Raw genomic sequence first — 9,135 nt, forward strand, 5'->3', positions numbered from 1 at the left:
TTCCAAGTAACTGTTAGTAATATAGGTCATTATATTTGGTCTATATAATCAATGCAAGGTGTATGTCTTCTTTACAGGGATAAGATAGGAAAATATAAGATTTAAAGTTCTATGGGATTGTACATGTGCTACCTACTTTCCTAGTCCTTTTTATGCCGGAGTCACATAAGGCAAGAATTAGACCTTTCCACTCACCTCTGTTTTGTACTTTTCTCTTTTTACCCAGCTGATTGCATGGTCTTTCATTTAAGCTTCATTTTAGCTTCAACTGTTCTTCTCCAAGTTGTTTTGGGGTGCCCTTTTATTTTCCCCTCTGTTGTCCATTTTAGGGCTACACTAAGCATGTCCTCATCTGGTCTTCTTAGAACAGTCAACACTGCCAACCAATCTTCATCCTTATTTGCATGAGTAGAAGCTCCATGTTGTTGGATCATGTGTTTCATTGGGGTCTTTGTTGGTGATTTTAAGTAAGATGGACAACAGAGGGGAATGACCAGAATATCATTAAGATCTTTTTGAGGCAACCGTTTTAAAAACTGGAAAGCTTGTTGGTGTCCTTTTCAGTCATTCAGCATTAGTCCCTATATAGCAGCACTGAAATTACACCAACTGTTATATAGTTGAATTTTGGTGTTTCTACTGATGTTGCAGATGTGATGTATCTTTAAAGAAAATGCATTTCTTGCTTTTCCTATTCTGTCTCGGATGTCTTTGTGTCTGCTGCTCCTTCAGACATTATTATTCTACCTAGGCAAGTGATCGATGAAGCGCATTCCAGGTGTGTCCAATTCAAATCTATTACAGGAGGCTATGAACTTCTAATTTCTTGATGTTGATATTCAGTCCAATCATACTTGCATTTTTTTGCAACTTTGTGGTTTTGTCTTGTTTGTTTCTAGACGTGACAGGGTTGCCAGTTCGTAGCCCGGATCCTCAAGGTAGCTTAAGAGAGTCCACCAGACATAACTTAACATTGACTAACTCCTGATATTACAAGAAAACTGATGTCTGCTGAAGAACCTGCAGTGCATCTGAAATCTGTATAAACATTTGAATAATTTGTACTTTTTTTGCTTATATTCCATAGGTTCGTAAGCAGGATCATTAATAAGCTTTTTCTGTGTATGCTGTCAAAGGCTATCAGTAACTGTTGTCTGCCGTTCTGTGAACTGTTTGATAATATTTCGTAGCACAATATATGATCACATCAGCACTTTTCTTTTCTAAAACCTGCTTGTTAATTTCTGAGCTGTTGTCATTTGCTGTTTTAATTCTATTTATAATCATTTTTGTCGAGAATTTTATTTGGAATTGGTGTGATTCCTCTGCAATTTCTGAGACCACTTTTCTTAGCCAGTATTGTGATGCAGTTTCCTTCTGACCAGTTTTTATGTATCTTGTATCTTGATGTGTTGCAAGATCTTTTTGAATGGTGAATGTAGAATGTTCGCTGTTAAGGTTGCATCTGTTTTGAAGCTCTGTTGATAACTTTTCATTTCCGGGGGCTTATGTGTAAGTGTTCACTGATGAACCACGAAATTAAGGTCAAGGTCGTATGAACCTTGACAGAAGGACACCTCAAGGACTATCAGTCAATACATCAAATATAGTTGGCATGTTGCTTGTAGTATCTGAACAAGGGTCTTAATAAAAAAATAATCATGTTGATCAATTATCCATGACTGCCAGTGACATGTTCACCTAACAATCATGCAACATGTATAGAAGTAACCTATAGTACCTGAGAAAAAACCTAATAAGCAAACTTTATAATTGAACAACGAAGTAGGAAAATCAGGTCAATGTCAGATGAATACATTTACAACTTACAATTATTCCATACCTTACATATAGTCTAGATGATATATTACAGCGTATAGTATCTAAGAAACAGAAAAAATAAAATAAAGATGACAAATGTACCATGATCTGTCAAAAATATGTGCGCCTTTCAATCATCTCATACGCCAAATATAGTCGACCTACTTATAGTTTCTGAGAACTTAAACAAAATCAAAATCCTCATCGATGAACCATGACATTAAGGTCAAGGTCAGATGTTTCCTGAAATTAATGAACACATTACAATCAATCCATAAACACAATTTAGTTGACATCCGGCTCAAATTAACTTAGAAATGGACGTTTTGGTCTTTTGTGGATAGTTGTCTCATTGGCAATCATACCACATCTTTCTTTATGTGATCAGAAATACTTGATGTTGAACTTTAATCCATGAAACGAGGTCAAGGTCAGTTTACCCTGTCAGACTGACAATAATTCCTTATATCAAATACTAGAACACACCCGCGAAATCGCGGGCATATAGAGCTTGTAAACTGTTGTAGGATGAATTTTTGTAAAAGATTTTATGACTGGTGAATTTATATAAGGTATCAAAAGCTTCCTTTTTTTCCAAAGTCCGTTATGTCAGGAACATATATATTAGATATACTGTTCCCAGGTTATGTGTTTCCTTTCTGTTAAATTCAATTATTTTTCGTGTTTCTGGCCTTATACCACAATTATTCTTCCCCTTTGCTACAATGCATTTTTAAGTAAAAGTCAAATTAAATTAAAAATTTGCACCGCTTCAAACATGAAATAAATGAAACTGCTTATAGACCATTACTAATCTTATAAAATGTGCGTCTAGGACAATCCATCAGTGCTTTTCCTTTTGAGAGCCCTATTAACATATGCCAATTGTAGGATTTGAATCTCGTATAAATAACTACGGCTCATTTGAGGGGTGGTCTGAGGGGTCCTGATCCCGAAATCCCGGGCTTAAAAACATGGAATTCCTAGGTGCGTCTTTTAACGAAATTCATATCCCGACATCCCGAAATTAAAAAAAAATATTCCCGCATCCCGTACAGATTAAACCCGAAATCCCGAGCTTAAAAAAACCCGATCCCGACGTCCCGAATAAGTCCTGCCTCCCTCTAATCTCTACCCTACTTACATTTTGGCCAAATCACTACTTTCATTTTCAACAATAAATTTTTATGCCCCCATTTATGGGAATTATGTTTTCTAGTCTGTTCGTCCGTTCGTTTGATCGTCCGTCCTTCTGTCCGGCTTCAGTTTAAAGTTTTTACTTGCAAAAATACATTTTTATGCCTCATTTATGGGAATCAGTTATGTTTTCCAGTCTGTTCGTCCGTTCGTTCGTTCGTTCGTCCTTTTGTCCGGCTTCAGGTTAAAGTTTTCACTTTCAACAATAAATTTGTATGCCCCATTTATGGGAATTATGTTTTCTAGTCTGTTCGTCCGTTCGTCTGTCCCGCTTCAGGTTAAAAGTTTTTGTTGAGGTAGTTTTTGATGAAGTTGAAGTTCAACCAACTCGAAACTTAGTAAATATGTTCCCTCTGATATGATCTCTCTAATTTTAATGCCAAATTAGAGATTTTACACCATTTTACGGTCCATTTAACATAGTAAATGATAGTGTCGGTGTGGCATCCGTATACTATGGAAACATTCTTGTTTCCACATGTTTTTACTTATTTCAATATATATGCAACTGGTATGATCCCTTAGATAGTAAATATTTCAGAAAAAAAGTAGACAGAATACAGATAGTCTCTGTGTATTATAGTAGTGTTTACAGGTGTTTACAGGTGGATAAACGCGAAAACATAAATGGTCTCTAAGGAGGTATATATATAATAGTTGTGGTTCTTGCGATCTAAAAACCATGATATTAAGAACGCTCTGATTGGCTTATTTATTTTTCATTTTTGTAATCTATCATACGATTGGTTATTCTCGTGCATGTTTAAAACCGGAAGTCTTATCTATGACTAAAAGTCAGTCTGATAAACGGAAACAATATCCGGACACCTAGTTTGTCGTTTTTCTCCCAAAATAACTCAATCTGAATAATCATAAGAATGGATGACAAATGCGACTATGCATGTTACCTGAAGAAAACAGAGGCATGATGGTTAATTTATTGTGGAAGGAAGAGAAGTGACACACAAAATGAGGTCTTCTCGTTTAATAGTATAGAAGATAGGAAGGCTGCGCGTTGAAGACCGTACATTGACCTATAATGGAGCTCTATAATGGTTTACTTTTATAAATTGTGACTAGGAATGGAGAGTTGTCTCATTGGCACTCATGTCACAGCTTCTTATATATATCTATATACCAATAAATCATAATAAGTGAAATAATCTTTTTATAAACGCCGGTTGCAAAACCATAATAATCGGAGACAAGAAAATGGACACAAATGACACGAATTTTTTTTTTAAATGTCAGAAAAATAAGGCATCTTTAAACGATAAAAGATGTATCAGGTCTTTTTGTTTTCTATCGCTCTATCGTCATCTAAATTATTTCGCGTTTTTTCTGTATTATATGAACATTCGATGAACATAGATATCCTAGAAATAACTTGTATTTATAGATTATCGTTGATCATCTCAACGAGATTGATTTTCTCGCTTGAGCTGGTACAGCGAAAGTGAGAAAAGCAATCGAGTTGAGATGACCAATGATAATCTGTTTATCGCTATTTTACCTATGACGACGTTGTCAATTTCATGTCAATTTCGTTAGCAACGCCACGTGGCCTCCTTAGTTTCTAGCGATAATTATTCCATCTCAACCGAGAAGCATGATATGAAAATTATCACAAAAAAAGATCAAAAGAAAAATGCACAAAATAGCGATAATTGCTGTTTACTATCGATTCCCGGTTTACTATCCACAGCGGTCACTGATACAATTTTCAAAGGGGTAGCTAACCAAATGTTGGTGGCTGCAAGTTCTTATGGACTGCTTTGGCTGAAATAGAACATATTGGAAAATTTTATTTTAAGTCTTATATAATTAAAATGTAACAGAATTTCAAAATCTGACAATTAACAGAAAAAAAAAGAATGTCAAATATGTGATTATTAGGTATAAAGGAGGGACGAACCCCACCAAAAACTGGGGTTGATCTCAGGTGCTCCGGAAGGGTAGGCAGATCCTGCTCCACATGTGGCACCCATCGTGATGCTTATGTTATTACAAATCCGGTAAATAGTCTTATTCGATAGGTCAAATTCGTGAAAAGGGAAGGGTATTGTAGTAACGACATAAGGAACATATTCGATATCATCAGTGAAACGGTTATTCCATAACGGTCAACCATCTCGTGATAGCGTCCGTAAAATTTACGAAGGGATGATTTCAACTTCACCATTTTAAACTCTTGGTTGAATAGCTTCCTTGTGAGTATCAATATATACTTGTATTAATAGCACAAATGATTCATCAATACAAGATCTACAATAATGTAACAAACCAAAACCACTGGTTGGCTCTCAGTATTGCCTTTACACTTTACTTTTTTGGGGGCATATTTTCGTGATTTGCCTATTATCTCGAAATCTCTACAATAGATAGGTAGAAATATAATGGACACACAAATTTTTCTTTCCTATATTTAGATATTTCAGTATTACACCAGAAACTACACAAAAATTAACGACATAAGGGGTGTTTTTTCGTTCCCTAGCTATTGTTAATTTTCGCGTTTTGGACGGTGATGTTCCTTTGCCACCATCTTTCGTTGTTTATAAATCCCAATTCGTCCTTCTAAAATACTTTGTATATGGATGCCTCATGTTACGAAGTTTTTGTTTTCATGGTTCAGTGACTACTTGAGAAAAAAAAAAGATTTTTTGTAATGTTAAATTCTCTCTAATTATAATTATAGGATAACTGTATTTGGTATGTGTGTATCTTGCAAGATCCTAACTAGTGACCGTCAGACAGTTTTCACTTGAACTCAACCTCATTTCATGGATCAGTGAACAAGGTCAAGTTTTGGTTGACAAGCCATATCTCAGATACTATAAGCAATAGGTCTAGTATGGAAGGACTGTAAGGTGTACATGTCCAACTGGAAAGTGTCATCTGACCTTGACCTCTTTTCTATGGTTCAGTGGTTATAGATAAGTTTTTGTGTTTTGGTCTGTTTTTTCTTATACTGTATGCAATAGGTCTACTTTATTTGTTGTATGGAAGAATTTTGGCTGTACATGCCTGCCTGGCATGGTTCATTTGACCTTGGCCTCATTTTCATGGTTCATTGGTCAATGTTTAGTTTTCTTAGTAAATGTTAAGTTTATGTGACATTTGTAATAAAACTTTATATTTAGGACTATCAACATAATATCAATCATTAGAAAGAAGGCGAGACATTTCAGCGTGTGCACTCTTGTTGTGATTTGTCAGTCTTATTTTGTATTGTTAAACCACTGTCCGAGGTTAGGGGGTTGATGCTTACAAACATGTTTAACTCCGCCATTTTCTTTATATGCCTGTCTCAAGCCAGGAGCTTGTAGTTCAGTGGTTGGTAGTTGGTTCTTGGCAGTCATATTTTTTGTAAATTGTTTATTGTCGTTATTTTTCTCATTTGAATTATTAAATATTTTTCGGTGCCATTTATAGCCGACCATACGGTATGGGTTTTTCTCGTTGTTTAAGGTCGTACGGTTGTCTATTATTGCTTACAATCACTCAATTTTACCTTTGGTGGATAATTGTCTCATTGGAAATCATACCACATCTCATTTTTATAATAGTCAACAATTCAAAGATCTACAAAAAGTAAACATACCCCTTATTTTACGAAGTTTCCGTCTCTTGTGCGTATGTCAAAGCGGAAGTCCATACTCTAGTAATGGACTTCTGATTTTTGAAAGTTTGCTTTTTACAATCACTTAATTATTATGTATGCTGCTTTTGGTTGCTCTGGTCAAGCATGTTTTTACTTCATTCGAAAATTGGTTGCTTATTTTTATTGCATGCTATGTATGTGAGATTTCAACTTTGTATTACAGGTTGTTTTATATGTCAAAATGCACTGTTTTTATGTTATTTATATGTTTTTATATTCGGTCAAAAGCTCCTTAGAGCTTGTGCTGCTTATTTGTACTTATGCCGAATCAAAATAAAGTTTTCTTATCTTATCTTATATCTTTTTAATTTTTTATAAAAAAAAAAAAGCGAAATAATCAAAAACAGCACACGTACCGTACACTTATTCTTTCAAAGTTTGATCAAATATCTAAACTATCGAATTTCAACAAATATTTAGGAATTATTTTTTTTTTTAATTATAAATTTTGATATTTAAGACATCGGACTCGGACTTCTCTTAATCTGAGTTTTACCGTGCGTATTAGTGCGTTTGTTTTTTCTACATTTGCTAGAGGTATAGAGTGAGGATTGAGATCTAAATTTTTTTTACATGTTTCAACCCGCCGCAATTTTGCGCTTGTCCCAAGTCAGTAGCCTCTGACCTTTGTTAATCTTGTATGAATTTTAATTTTAGTTTCTTGTGTATAATTGACTATTCGGAGTTTAGTATGACGTCCATTATCACTGAGCTAGTATACATATTTGTTTAAGGGCCAGCTGAAGGACGCCTCCGGGTGCGAGAGTTTCTCGCTACATTGAAGACCCATTGGTGGCCTTCGGCTGTTGTCTGCTCTATGGTCGAGTTGTTGTCGCTTTAACACATTCCCCATTTCCTTTCTCAATTTTATTCCGCCGTGTACTGATTGATGTATGTATAGTATGTGTGTTCTAGTATTCTAAATTATTGTTTCGTTAAAATTATGATCTATAAAATACAAGCTATTGGGATCTTTTAATCGAATAATAAAACAAATGCAAACTTGAAAGAAAAAAACACACAAAAAAAACCAAGATTTCATGCAAGCTAAAAATGAGGGGGGGGGGGGGATTTTTCGGGACGTCGGGATCGGGTGTTTTTACTAAAGCTCGAGATTTCGGAATTGGTCTTTTCGGGTTACGGGAATTCTTTATTCGAATTTCGGGATGTCGGGATTTAAATTCGGGACCTCGGAATTTCATGTTTTAAGCCCGGGATTTCGGGATCAGGGCCCCTCCGACTCCCCCCCTTTTTCCTCCTCAAAAATAGAGAAAGCAAACAAATAACTTGAGCGGCACAACACAATCGTGGCAAATAAATGTATACATGCTAGAATTCGCAATAAAGGAGAACAGTAATGTAAATAAAGCACAATGAAATAAAAAGAAAATGTTATCTAAATGCAGCTAGAATAGCGACATTCAGATGTATTCCAGGACTGATCGGGACTGTACATGAGGTATACATTTATTACACTCTTGAACTGGTAAAAACTGTACTCTTTCCTAAAAAAATGATCTGGAAAGCTGTTCCGCAATGTAACAGCAGCAACTTAAATCTTATCTTATCGTAAATAGTTGTTTTTACGTAGGTGATATCTAAATATATAGTGATCCGCTAACTTAAAAGTCTTATATGAGGGGGATAGGAGGGGTCCTGATCCCGAAATCCCGGGCTTAAAAACACGAAATCCCGAGGTCCCGAATTTAAATAAAGTAAATCCCGACGTCCCTAAATCCCCCAAAAAAGAATTCCCGAATCCCGAAAGGGTCAATCCCTAAATCCCGAGCTTAAAAACACCTGATCCCGGAGTCCCGATAAAGGTCCTATCTCTTATATACACAGAGGGGCTTTTTATTAATAATTTTGAAAGTTACAATATACATGATACTCATTCACACATTAAACGCTAAAATGAATGGACGACTTTATTTTTCATCAGTGCTCATTAGTTTGAATATCTTTGAAAGGAGTAGATTACAAATTTTGCCCACTCTGGCCGTTGGTTTAGTAGACTGGTTCGTCTGTCTAGATCAATGTGCATATTACATATTTCATATATCAAGAACAAGGTGATTATATATAGCGGGATCCCAGTCTATTCAAAAGACGGAATTTTTGTATGTCCATTCCGACATCGTTTGTATTATTTACTTTTGAAATCTTGAGTTTTGTCAGTTTTCTATGTTTTTGTCTCATTTCAAAATATATTTGTCATTCGAAAACCTTGTCTGGAAGAGTTTTTTTAAAACATTATCATTTATTCTTTTGTTTTTGTTTTGTTTTGAGATTATTATAGAAACATTACAATGCATGATGGGAAAACTTTGCGCCATATTTGTTACTTGCAAAGAAATTCATAAGTGATCGAACTATTTAAAAAGAAAAAGGAAAACTTTTGAACGTAAAATGAACATTGACAGTACCTGAAACAAATGCAGGAATAATTAGAG

Source organism: Mytilus galloprovincialis, chromosome 1 (genome assembly GCF_965363235.1).
Source record: "Mytilus galloprovincialis chromosome 1, xbMytGall1.hap1.1, whole genome shotgun sequence".
In the NCBI taxonomy this organism is placed as follows: Eukaryota; Metazoa; Mollusca; class Bivalvia; order Mytilida; family Mytilidae; genus Mytilus; species Mytilus galloprovincialis.